The sequence below is a fragment of the Chiloscyllium punctatum genome, chromosome 22 (genome assembly GCF_047496795.1).
Source record: "Chiloscyllium punctatum isolate Juve2018m chromosome 22, sChiPun1.3, whole genome shotgun sequence".
NCBI classification, from domain to species: domain Eukaryota; kingdom Metazoa; phylum Chordata; class Chondrichthyes; order Orectolobiformes; family Hemiscylliidae; genus Chiloscyllium; species Chiloscyllium punctatum.
Window position 1 is genome coordinate 31,828,476 of NC_092760.1, and position 11,045 is coordinate 31,839,520.

The following is an 11,045-nucleotide window of genomic DNA, read 5'->3' on the forward strand; positions in this document are numbered from 1 at the left end:
GTGTATATAGAAACATTTGCACAATGACTTGCTTTCTTAAGACTGGGTGTTGGTGGGGGGAGCTCACACTAGACCCAGGAGTATTTGGTAAAAACAATGACTGCAGATGCTGGAAACCAGATTCTGGATTAGTGGTGCTGGAAGAGCACAGCAGTTCAGGCAGTATCCAAGGAGCTTCGAAATCGACGTTTCGGGCATAAAGGCAGTGAGCCTGAAGCGTGGAGAGATAAGCTAGAGGAGGGTGGGGGTGGGGAGAGAGTAGCATAGAGTACAATGGGTGAGTGGGGGAGGGGATGAAGGTGATAGGTCAGGGAGGAGAGGGTGGAGTGGAAGGTGGAAAAGGAGATAGGCAGGTAGGACAAGTCCAGACAAGTCATGGGGACAGTGCTGAGCTGGAAGTTTGGAACTAGAGTGAGGTGGGGGAAGGGGAAATGAGGAAACTGTTGAAGTCCACATTGATGCCCTGGGGTTGAAGTGTTCCAGACGTCTGGTGGTGAGGGAGCGGCGGTGAAGGAGGCCCAGGACCTCCATGTCCTCGGCAGAGTGGGAGGGGGAGTTGAAATGTTGGGCCACGGGGCGGTGTGGTTGATTGGTGCGGGTGTCCCGAAGATGTTCCCTAAAGCGCTCTGCTAGGAGGCGCCCAGTCTCCCAAATGTAGTGGAGACCGCATCGGGAGCAATGGATACAATAAATGATATTAGTGGATGTGCAAATAAAACTTTGATGGATGTGGAAGGTACCAAGTGATAGAAGTGGACAAACATAATGGTATCTTTAACAGGCACATGAATTCAGCAGGAAAGAAGGAAAGTAGTATATACTCTTTGAAATACAGTGGTCTTTCTTCTGATCTACTCTCAAATGCTGAATTGGCAGACATAAAAATAGCATTAATATTCAATTAATCTTTTATGAAAGGAGTTCTGCTACTGTAAAGAGATTCTCTATATTCCCACAAAAATGCAGAAATACTTTCTTCCATATTTTATAAATAATAGAATGGAATATAATTATTATTTATGCAAGTACAGCTAATTGTCTGCAGACAGGAGCTGATGTGCATTCTGTCTGGTGCATTACCTCACCACGTTAATATGTATGCATGGTAATGTATATTCAGTATATTTTAAAGATATGGAACAAACCTCCAAGGCACACAGGGTGGAACAAATGAATCTCTGTGTACGATATACAGTTTGTCTCCCCTGCTGACAGGTCTGCAGGTGGATGAGAGGAGTTGGGCCCCAATGGCTGTCTCTTGCACTCCTGGCTCTCTCCAATTCTAATGGAGTGAGTGAGGCCTAGTGGGACAAATGGTATCCTTGGCCCCAATTGAGGCCTTCAATGAAGGGTTGCTCCTTGCCTAGCCTCAGTGCTCAGGTTGGAAGGAGAGGTTTAGGGGGCAGTGTAGAAACCCTAAGAGGGTTGCCTTGCCTCTAGTGGGAAGGTCGTAGAGTTCCTACAGTGCAGAAGGAGGCCATTTGGCCCACTGAGTCTGCACTGACCATCAGCACAGCACCGCGCCCAGACGCCCCCCCCCCCCAACCCATCCCATCCCTGTAACTCTGCATTTCCCATGGCTGGCCCACCTAGCCTGCACATCCCTAGACATTATGGGGCAATTTAGCACGGTCAATCCACCTAACTAGCACATGTTTGGACTGTGGGAGGAAATTGGAGCACTTGGAGTAAACTCATGCAGACACAGGGAGAAAGTACAAACTCTACACAGATGACAGTCGCCCAAGGGTGGAATCAAACCCGGGTCCCTGGCACTGTAAGGCAGCAGTGCTAACCACCGAGCCACCTTGTAGGTGAGCTGACTCTTTCACGCACCACCTTCTACATCGGGGATTCCCCTCAACTCCACCCTGACACACTATGCCGCAAAGGTTGCTGTGATTAGCAGGAAAATGCCACCATCTGAAAAGTCCTGCCCGTGTACAACCTTTAATTTTTAAGTCACTGCTATCAAATTATGACAAATCTTAATGGAGGCTTCCTGCAAGATAAGTCAGATCATCTGGAAGGAGTAAAACATGCACTATAACACACGTATGGGTAATTGCTTTCCTTTCCCAGCTAAATGTGAGAAACAATACATACAGTATACACATTTTCACTGTTGTACACAGGGACATATAGAACAGCAATAGGGCATAGAGCCTGCGATCTATACAACCACTCAGTAAAACCACAATGACCTGTATGTCAATTTTTCTTTTCTGCCTTTGTCCTTTATTCCGTGATACCCTTTCTCACTCCCACCCAAAACAAAAAACTGCTTCAGTCTTAAACACTCCAATCCAACAACTGTACACTTGAGGCAGAGCAATCCAAATCTGTACCACCTTCTGCAGGAAAAGGCTGTTTCCCAATTTGACTCCCAAATGTCCTATTTGGTGCTTCCTACCTGAGGAAATGTAGTTTCTCCATTTACCGTAGCAGTGAACGAACGTTTGAAATTATTTTGACCAGGTATTTTATAACAACAGGTTTGGGTGTAAAAACAAATGGCTTACAGAGATGCTGAAAACAAATAAGCATATCACTTTGACAGATTTCCAAACAAGCTATAAACTAAGCTATACAGACCAGTACATATCAGATGGAATTTCCAGTCAGTTCAGATACTAATGTTTAAGCTAGGAAGGTAATTAAAAGAAATGAAATAGAGTTGCATATACATAGCAAACAATAGAACACCTCTAAAATGTACACGTTATTGTCATGTGGGTCAATCATGAGTAGGGTACTCACTACTAAAAATCGATTTCCAGAGACACTTTTCGGACACATTCACAGGTCAATGTTGGGCAAAAACTGGATTGGCTTGGCTGTGATGTTGTACTTCCTCTCCCTAGCCCACACCCACTTGTGGCTAAATATTTTGCAAGCACTCAAGATCCCTGCATATCTAATGAACACTTAAGACCATGAGACATAGAAGTCTGCTTCGCCATTAAATTAAATAAAAAACTTGAAATAAAAAAATTGGGGCAGCACCGTGGCTCAGTAGTTAGCACTGCTGCCTCACACTGCAAGGAACTCGGGTTTGATTCAAGCCTCAGGCGACCCATCGGTGTGGAATTAGCACATTCTCCCAGTGTCTGCGTGGGTTTCCTCCAGGTGTTCTGGTTTCCTCCCACAATCCAAAGGTGTGCAGGTTCAGTGAATTGGCTGTGCTAAATTGCCCATAGTGTTCAGGGATGTGTATAGGTTAGGTGCATTAGTCAGGGATAAATGTAGGGGAATGGGTTTGGGTGGGATACTCTTCAGAGGGTCGGTGTGTACTTGTTGAGCTGAAGGGCCTGTTTCCACACAGGAGGGATTCTAATTCATTCAGAAATCATGGCTAATCTAATAATTCTCAACTCTACTTTCCTACCTTTTCCCTTTACTGATTAAAACAAAAGTGCATATCTCAGCCTTGTGTACACTTAATTAGCCAGTCGCTACAGCCCTTCATGGTTTAAAAAAAAAAATCCACAGATTCACAACCCTCAAAGAAGAAATTCCTGATCTCTATTTTAAATGAATGACTCCTTATTCTCCGATAATGCACCCGGTCCTAGATTGGCCCAGAGAAGGGGAAACAACCTCTTCACACTGACCCTGTCAAATCTTCAAAGTATCTTATATGTTTCAATCAGGTCTGTCTCTCATTCTTTGAAATGCCAAGTACAGACCTAACCTACTCAACCTCCCCTTAGAATCAGCTCCTCTCTATTGAGTATCAACCTAGCCAACCTTCTCTGGACTGCCTGTTGGACAAGATACTGGAAGGTAAGCATACCTTCAGAAGGAGGCAACACTGTCAGGGAAAAGGAGAAAGGGGAAAAACAAAAAAAAAGACCAATGAGGAATAAAATATTAAGAAGGTGCTGCGTAGAGCTCATGCTCGAGTTAAATGCTATCGTATTGTTTTGTTAGATTTCAATGCTGGGCAAAGTCATCATTATAACTTCCATTCAGGCACTCAGTTACACTCAAGCAGTATTGGTAAGTCCTTCCCTGAACATGGACTCCATTAGAGATCACCTTGGGATTCACTGCGGTTTTGGGGCAAATGAAATAGAATTAAAAGGATTAACTCCCAACTATGTTCTGCTCCCTTTTACCCTGCCCTCCAGTCTCTCAGGCTTTTGAGCCTCAGCAAGGAATCTGCACTGAATGTTGCTTATCTCGGTGACCTTACCCAGATGATCAATGTACAAAGGTAGGAATGGGTCTTGTCAGGTAGTGAAACCATGGAAAACATCACAGGCACATGTACTTTCAGCAGGACTCACTGATAGCATTCGAAAGCAGAAATCATATCCAATTTTCCTCTTGTAAATCTTGGTCATACTGATATAGGGGTCACTGTATTATACCTTTGCCGCATCATCTCCTATTCTCAATGCCAATCCCCGAAGCCCACAGCCTCCTCAAAAAATCAAAAGGAGAGAGAGAGAGAGAGAGAGAGAGAGATGGGTGTCTGATTAACATGAACTACCTCAGCACGGAATACTGGCACCAAGCTCAAGGCCTTTGACCTTAATTCAATGAGGCACCACATAGAAATGAGTCATAAAATCAGAAGGCGGCCATTGAGCATCTACAGCCTGCACTGCCATTCAATTAGATCATTGATTGGGAGCTTAACTCTACTCTGCTTTCATGATTCTTACTTCCTTGGCCAACAAAAATCTATTCATTACAGCTTTGAAAATTTTCCATTGATGTAATAACCTCAACAGCTTTGTGGGGACAGAGTTCCAGATTTCCACTACCTTTCATGTGACCAAGTGCTTCTTGACATCACCCCTGAACAAAGTAGCTCTCATTTTAAAGATTACGTTGCCTTGTTCTGGCCTCTCCCAAGAAAATATATGGGTTCACTCTCTCTAGCCTGATAGCTCCTTACACACCTCAATTATATCACCATTAATCTCCGGTGAAGGTCACAAATGCCCATTCAACAGAATCTATCCTCATAATTTAACACAATATAATTCAGGTCTATCTCAAACCCCTCCAATGCCACTCGATTTGTCCTGTAGTGGAATGACAGAAAAGAACGTGATTCTTCAAACAATGCCTGACCAGATGATTATACAATTATCACACTACATCCAACTTCTTTGAATTCCTGGGCTGGTTTCTTCTTACCGGGCACTAATTTCTCTGCCCACTGGGCCATTGGGTGAAGTATCTCTGAGCATCTCCACTGATTTTAACATTGTATAATTTTATGAACTTACATGAAACAAAAAGCCATTGCTTTTCATAAAGGAACAATGCTGGTCTAGAACTAAGGTCATGGACAGTTGGGAGGTTTAGTACGGAATCTGATGTCACAGCTAGAGGTCATGATTAGATTAGATTAGAATCCCTACAGTGTGGAAATAGGCCCTTCTGCCCAACCAGTCCATACCACTCCTCTGAAGAGTAACCCACCCAGAACCATTTCCCTCTGACTAAGGCACCTAATACTATGGGCAATTTAGCATGGCCAATTCACCTAAACCTGCATCTTTGGACTGTGGGGAAGCCAGCTATTCAGCCCTCCGAGGAGCGACGAACCCTCCTACCCCATCCATGTAACCCTGCATTTCCCCATACCTAATCCACCTAGCCTGCATATCCCTGGACACGATGGGCAATTTAATCCACCTAACCTGCACATCTTTGGATTGTGGGAGGAAACCAGAGCACCTGGAGGAAACCCATGCAGACATACGGAGAATGTGCAAATTCCACACAGACAGTCACCCGAGGCCAGAATTGAACCTGGGACCCTGGTGCTGTGAGGCAGCAGTGCTAACCACTGAGCCACCATGCCGCCCCCATGGAGAGATTCACAATGCTGCCTGGTTATGTTCTACTACACAGTTACACTTCAGGGATTGGATCCATGCTAAGCTAAATTACTTTTCAGCAATGTCACCACTGTATTCCACATGCACCCTTAAACTGTTGTTGAGGAGAGACCTTCAACTGCAGAAGGCATAAAAGATTCCATGAAGTTATTGAGAAAATGGAGGGGTCGTCTTTCTCAGTGCCCCAGCCAACACCTAAAACAGATTATGTAGTCATTATTACATTGCTGCTTACATTTGCCAGCACTTCAAAAATAGCAGTTAGCACTGCTGCCTCACAGCGCTGTGGGTCCCTGGTTCAATTCCACCCTTGGGCGGCTGTCTGTGCGGAGTTTGCACATTCTCCCCATGTCTGCGTGGGTTTCCTCTGGGTGCTCTGATTTCCTCCCACAATCCGTGCAGGTTAGGTGGGTTAAATTGCCCATAGTGTCCAGGGATATGCAGGCTAGGTGGATTAAGCACAGGCAATGCAGGGTTACACAGATGGGGTAGGAGGGTTCGTCGCTCTTCGGAGGGCCGAATGGCCGGTTTCCACACAGTAGAGATTCAATGATTTATTGGCTAGAAGATGCTTTAGGATGTCCCAAGCTGTGAAAGGCACTGTAGAACTGAATTCCGCTTTTTGAAGAAAAATACGCTTTTTGGCTGAGAAATATTGTCTGCACTGCTTTTCCACAGTGCACTTTTAAACAAGTATCAGTGCCTTAGAGAGCTGAAGCAACGGCTGCCTTCAATGCTCGTTATTGCCAACAAGCATTTATTTAACACCTCTTGAGGCTGTGAAACATTCAAATATCTTTCACAGGAACGTTACCAAAAATAATGAACGTTGAGCTACTTCAGGAGACGCAAGGACAGCTTGACTTTAAAAAGTGGCTTAAATGGAAGCGAGAAATGGAAAGAGGGAGAGATCTTGGGAAGTGAATTGCAGAGTTTAGTTCCGAGACAGGTTCAGGTATGGCTGCTAATGATGAGACAACTGGAGTAAGGCGATGCACAGATTTAGATCTGGAGGAGAACAAAGATCTCAGAGAAAGCCATTACCCGAACTGGGTTACAGAGAAAGGGATGGCTACAGAGAGATGTGAACACAAATACCACAACCAAAATTCTTCCAGGCTTCCTACCATAGAGATAGAACATGCTCCCAGTCCTGGGAATGTTGCAGTGGCTGTCTTGAGTCAAGGCCATGCATCTCAGTCATGTCAAGCTTCAACTGTGAACGTGGCAGTTTGCAAAATGTCTCAAGGTGCACAAGTCACACTGCTCCTCAAGATACCAGTTTATCGAGTGAGAATGTCAATGCTGCTGAGTAGGTCAAGGTTGGGATATTTGAAGGGAGCGAGAAATGGGTGCACAGTTGTGTGTACAGTTTTGGCGTCCTTCTGAGGGAGGATGTTTTGGCTATTGAGTGCAAAGAAGGTTCACCAGACTGAATCCTGGCGATGGCTACAAGAAGAGACTGAATCAGTTACGACTATAATCACTGGAATTTGGAAAAATGAGAGGGAAAATCTCATATAAAATCCCCAATGGAATGGATGGGATAGATTCAAGAAAAGGCATTATAAATCATCAGGGGGTCCTGAACTACAGGCTCCGGCCTCAGGATAAGGGGTAGGTCATGAGGACTGAGAGGAGGAGGAAATTCTTCACTCAGAGAGTGGTGAGCCTGTGGAATTCTCTGGCATAGGTAACTGGTGAGGCCAGACCTCGAAAAACTTTCAAGAAAGATGTAGATATACTACTTGGGGTGAAAGGGATCAAAAGATATGGGGAGAAAGCAGGTACAGGCTATTGAGTTGGACGATCAACTATGATCATGTTGAATGGCAGAGGAGGCTCCAAGGACCAAGTGGCCTACTCCTGCTCCTGAGTTCTGGGGAAGGGTCACTGGACCCTAAACATTAACTGATTTCTCTCCCCAGATGCTGCCAAGCTTTTCCAGCAATTGCGGTTTCAGTTTGGGCCTACTCCTGATCATATTTTCATGTTCCTATGGGCGGGAACTGTCTTTGGCACTGGGTAAGCCAAGAATTCCTCATTATGACTTTTTTTTCCCAGAGGGGTGATAGAGGTGGGTATCAGGATTGAATCCAACCTCAGAATTCTGCAAATGTCAACATCAGCCACATTCAGCTGCCTTAGTATTCAAGCAGCCTCATACCAACTGGTCACCATAAAATTTATTTCATTGCAAAAACTATTGTGTGTGTGTGTGTGTGTGTGTGTGTGTTTGGGGGGGGGGGGGGGGGGGGTAGGTGGGAAATTAATATATAAAGAGAGTATTGGCAGTTGCTGGGCCAGGTATATTTGGGAGTGTTAAGTCAGTTGGTTTCTGAGTCCTTCCAAAGTCCCAGCCTGATCACAAATGGGAGTAAATCAGAAATAACAGACTGTGTGGTGACAGCAGCAAGGGGAACAGCTGGATTGCTTTGCTTGTTGTTGTTTGTTGTGCTATTCCAGGGTTTGCAGTAAAAGCATAATGACTGAGGGGTGGTTGGTTTTCAACGGAAGCATTGATGGATTCACAATGCACTGAAAATTTTATTGATCGATCAGACATCCTCTTATCCCCTGTGAAACAAACACTTATTTATTGTAGTCCTATCAACCTGGTTTGTTGACAGAAACATATTGGTGGAAGCGGACAGAATATCATGTCATGAAAAGCATTTTTCATTTATTAAGCCAACACAAACCTTGGAAGACACAATTTTAGACGGACTAACAACCAACCCTACTCTAAATCTCTTTGCAATTTAATGGCTGATGTCTTTAGCATCTATTTGCCTAACATTTCAATTCCCCTGAAGACAGTACCCCTTTAAAACAGAAACAAGGAGTTTTTTTTCCTCTCTTATAAATACTTGCGAGCGGTTACCTATCCAACCGAATCCCCTTTGAAACAACAAGCGACATATTAAAGGCGATTAAAGGATTAGATAAATCAAAGCCTTCAACAAAAATTAGACAAAGCTTTAAACGATGCATTCTGCAAAATGCAGACGTCAAGTTACAGGATCAGCTCTCCCAACCTCCCTCCCCAAACCTTAAATCAAATCCGCAATATAGTCATTAAATTGAAGGTATCCGTTTGCAAACCAGGAACTACCACAGGCATGCATATAGAGAGGCGAAGGTATTCAATGCCCCTGTGTTAGAAACAAGGAGAGGGTCTTTTACAAATAAAATTTCCCCAACTCCGCTCCAATTTGATATCCCACAACCTGGTCAATTCTGGGCGTCACTTGACAGCAGTTATGTGCAGCAAGATCTTATAATGTGTAAACACAGGTCCTCGACTGCAGTTATTGCATGACACTGAAATTCCCTTTGCCAGCAAGTAGCAGTCCTTTGCAGGGAGTCTGCAGTCACAGAGAGATAGTCAGCAGCTTCCCCACCTCCCAGGAGGAGCGGACAGGCATGGCTAAAAGATGCACCAACATCCTGCAGTCAAACATCGCATTGCCCAGTCTCCAGATGAGAGCAGGGACACTGGGATGCAAAGGCCAGAGAAACTGGGCAAGGGGCAGTCAGCCACCCACACAGAATGACCGGCGCGGTGAAATACGCATTTCTGGAGGGAGCCCTTTCATCTTAATTAATAAAAAAAACTCACCTCCTTTACTTCCGGGAACTCCCCTTATTTACCATGGACAAGCCTTCTTACAATTTCAGCCGCACGATTAATTGGGGGGGGTGGGGAGGGTAAATGATCCTGCAATTTTTTTTTGCAAAATGAATCAAGGAGAGCAACACAAAATGAATGTCATTGCATTCCAGCCTGCCGCAAGCTGCTGTTCTGTCGGATTGGCTGGTTGTGGGCTGGCCATTAGCAATAGCAAAAACAGAAGGTGCAACCTCACCAGGAATGAACTGGGGATGAAGTCATTCTCTTCAACAGGATGGCGTCATTGGCAACCAATCAGGAGGCTGGAGTGACGTCACCCAGCCCTGGTGCCGATTAAAGGGAGCTTGTCTGCACCGCACTGCCACAGTCTTAAAGCAGTAGGGTTCCTCCTTCCCACAAATCTTCTCAGCGCTTGTTATTCCCAGCCAGCGTGCATCACTAAATGTCAACCGTAATGCACACTGTTCACACCCTGATATGGATCACTTTTTGCCATCCAAATTTACAGCAACACCAACACAGGTCAACCTTGCCCCAATATCACCCGCAGGTCTCAACAGGGCACTGTAATAATGCCCAGTTTGAGTGTAACCTTTTTGATTGATGTGCAGGTAAAGGCTGACTAATACAGGGCTGTGTGCCCATTGCAACGTCTGGCCAATATAAAAGAAATTGGTCAACTGTCACAAATTTTGTGGTCTGGGTTCAGCAAATCTAATCTACCCAATTTATGCTTTTAAATTCAAAATCAAACAGAAACCATATTTCCTGACATTCTGCAGAAATCTGAACTTTTAAAGCGAAATTAACTTTACTAAATGTATACGCTATATTTTTATTTAAATAGGGGCAGGATTTATTGAGGTGGAGATGGACACTTGTTCGGGATTTCTATAGTGCGAATGCTATATCACTTTTTTCAAAAGGAAAGCGCAATACACATTTTGTTGTTCCACGTTTTAAAATGCTATTTCCCCATTTTATCCGAAAAGTAGTCATAATTTGGAGATGCCGGTGTTGGACTGGGGTGTACAAAGTTAAGAATCACACAACACCAGGTTATAGTCCAACAGGTTTAATTGGAAGCACACTAGCTTTCGGAGCGACGCTCCTTCATCAGGTGATAGTGGAGGGCTCGATTGTAACACAGTATTTATAGCAAAAATTTACAGTGTGATGTAACTGAAATTATACATTGAAAAATTGATTGTCTGTTAAGCCTTTCATCTGTTACAATACTGCATTCTAACAGATGAAAGGCTTAACAATCAAGTTTTCAATGTATAATTTCAGTTACATCACACTGTAAATTTTTGCTATAAATACTGTTACGATCGAGCCCTCCACAATCACCTGATGAAGGAGCGACGCTACGAAAGCTAGTGTGCTTCCAATTAAACCTGTTGGACTATAACCTGGTGTTGTGTGATTTTTAACTTCTTACTCCGAAAAGAGATGTTTCAGCTTTTGGGTGATTCCTCAGGGGTAATCTTGCCTGATCAGCCTTGTTGCACAAGCGCAGATATAGTTCTTTCACCTCTTAACCA

At 44.2% G+C, this 11,045-nt stretch overlaps 1 protein-coding gene across 1 annotated transcript in view; it reads right to left on the minus strand.

Annotated features, from left to right (window-relative positions):
• The window catches only part of LOC140493481 (dual specificity protein phosphatase 8-like), a 229,172-nt gene extending 219,443 nt beyond the window's left edge, over positions 1 to 9,729 (minus strand). The window contains exon 1 of the mRNA XM_072591963.1: positions 9,487 to 9,729. The gene's annotated coding sequence lies outside the window, so the exon portion shown is untranslated. The remainder of the gene's footprint in view (positions 1 to 9,486) is intronic.
• Positions 9,730 to 11,045: the final 1,316 nt, after the last annotated feature.